Raw genomic sequence first — 2,740 nt, forward strand, 5'->3', positions numbered from 1 at the left:
TGATGTCTATTAATTTCATTTGGTGGCCCCAAGTTCTTGTGTTATGAGAAGGAGTAAATAACACTTCCTTATTTACTTTCTCCACACCAGTCATGAATTTATAGACCTCTATCATATCCCCTCTTAGTTGTCTTTTTTCCAAGTCCCAGTTTTATTAATCTCTCCTCATGCGGCAGCGGTTCCATACCCCTAATAATTTTTGTTGCCCTTTTCTGAACCTTTTCCAAGTCTTTTTTGAGATGGCCACATCTGCACACAGTATTCAAGATGTGGGTGTACCATGGATTTATATAGAGGCAATATGATATTTTCTGTCTTAGTATCTATTTCTTTCTTAATGATTCCGAACATTCTGTTTGCTTTTTTTGACTGCCGCTGCACACTGAGTGGATGTTTTCAGAGAACTATCCACAATGACTCCAAGACCTCTTTCTTGAGTGGTAACAGCTAATTTAGACCCCATCATTTTATATGTATAGCTGGGATTATGTTTTCCAGTGTGCATTACTTTGCATTTATCAACATTGAATTTCATCTGCCATTTTGTTGCCCAGTCACCCAGTTTTAAGAGATCCTTTTGTAGCTCTTTGCAGTCTGCCTGGGACTTAACTATCTTGAGTAATTTTGTATCATCTGCAAATTTTGCCACCTCACTGTTTACCGCCTTTTCCAGATCAGTTATGAATATGTTGAATAGGACTGGGCCCAGTACAGACCCCTGGGGGACATCACTATTTACCTCTCACCGTTCTGAAAACTGACCTTTTATCCCTACCCTTTGTTTCCTATCTTTTAAACAGTTACCAATCCATGAGAGAACCTTTCCTCTCATCCCATGACAGCTCACTTTGCTTAAGAGCCTTTGGTGAAGGACCTTGTCAAAGGCTTTCTGAAAATCTAAATATACCAAATACACTATATCCACTGGATTTTTATTTCATTTGATTCTTCGCTTTCTTTCACATATAGTGCCACTCCCACACTAGCATGACCTGTTTTGTCCTTCCAATATATTTTGTACCCTGGTATTACTGTGTTCCATTGATTACCCTCATTCCAAGTTTCTGTGATGCCTATTATATTAATATCCTCATTTAATACGAGGATCTCTAGTTCGCCCATCTTATTATTTAGACTTCTAGCATTTGTATATAGGCACTTTAAAAACGTATCACTTTTTAGCTCTCTGCCATTATGTGATGTAATTGAATGGGCCTTTTTTCTTTTGACTGTTTCTCATCAGATCTTACTGGTATTTTATCTTCTATCCTCTCCTTCTTACCAGGACATAGAGAATCTCCATTAATAGATCCTCCCCTAAGGGATGTCTCTGCCTGAACCACGTGCTTCTCCGCACCTGTTGGCTTTCCCCCAGCCCTTAGTTTAAAAACTGCTCTACAACCTTTTAAATGTTAAATGCCATGAATTTGGTTTCATTTTGGTTCATCCTTCCTGTATAGGCTCCCCTTTTCCCAAAGTTTCCCCAGTTCCTAATACATCTAAACCCCTCCTCCCTCCACTATCGTCTTATCCACGCATTGAGATCCTGCCGTTCTGCCTGTCTAACTGGCCCTGCGCATGGAACTGAAAGCATTTCAGAGAATGCTCCCATGGGGGCCCTGGACTTCAATCTCATACCTAGAAGCCTAAATTTAGCCTCCAGGACCTGTCTCCTATCCTTCCCTCTGTCATTGGTACCTACATGTACCACGACCAACAGCTCCTCCCCAGCACTACACAGAAGTATATCTCAATGTCTCGAGAGATCTGCAACCTTCGCACCAGGCAGGCAAGTCACCATGCGGTCCTCCCGGTCATCGCAAACCCGGCGATCTATGTTTCTAATGATCGAATCCCCCATTACTAATACATGTCTCTTCCTAATAACTGGATATTTTCTTACATCACACACATATATATATATATATATATTTACAAAGGAGGAGAATTCACAGTACACATCAGAAAGGTGCGACTCATCAGCATTCACAGGGCTGTGAGCTGGTAGCAGCCAGTATGAGTGGGGCATGCAGCCACAATCATGCCGACCCTACGGGCAGGAAGAGGTGATCAGAGATGACCTGACCCAAACCTGAGAGGTCTGGTTTGCTTTCAGACCAGACTGAAACCCGACACTTGTAGTTGGATCTTGTTGGGTTCAGGTCAGGTTGCAAGGCTTTAGAGTAGATCAGCCCTTTGACCGTACCTGTACTAGAAATCTGAGCCTATGCACTAAAATCCATTTAAAACTGATCTGGTTAAACAACCTGAAATGTTTAAACTAAACTGATTTTTAAATCAATTTATTGATGCTGGTGCAGTTTTCTGCTATAGACAAGGCCCTAAAAAATGCAAAGAGGTGGAAATATGTAAATGCTAGGCACTTTTGTAGCTCCTTCCCATGAAAGTTCTCCAAGCACTTTACAAGCATTTTTGAATTAAGCCACCAGTATCCCCTTCTGACTCGCCAGCCTCATTTAATACATGCCTCATGTTCTTGATTTGTACTTTAAAACTTTTCTTTACACTGGTAGCTATGTCGGCTGCATGCTGATGACTGATTTGTACTGAAGGCCCCGTAGAATGATTCTGCACAATTTGTTTTCGTATATGCAGCGATTCAGATTCTTAAACCGGCAAGGCTGCTGAATCTGCTTTGTGACTTTTTCCTGTCTCTAATAAAAATCTGTCAACTCTGATTTCTGTTTAGTATTTCAAACATCCTCCTTTATGGATCTTT

Source organism: Lepidochelys kempii, chromosome 26 (assembly GCF_965140285.1).
Source record: "Lepidochelys kempii isolate rLepKem1 chromosome 26, rLepKem1.hap1, whole genome shotgun sequence".
Classification (NCBI taxonomy): domain Eukaryota; kingdom Metazoa; phylum Chordata; order Testudines; family Cheloniidae; genus Lepidochelys; species Lepidochelys kempii.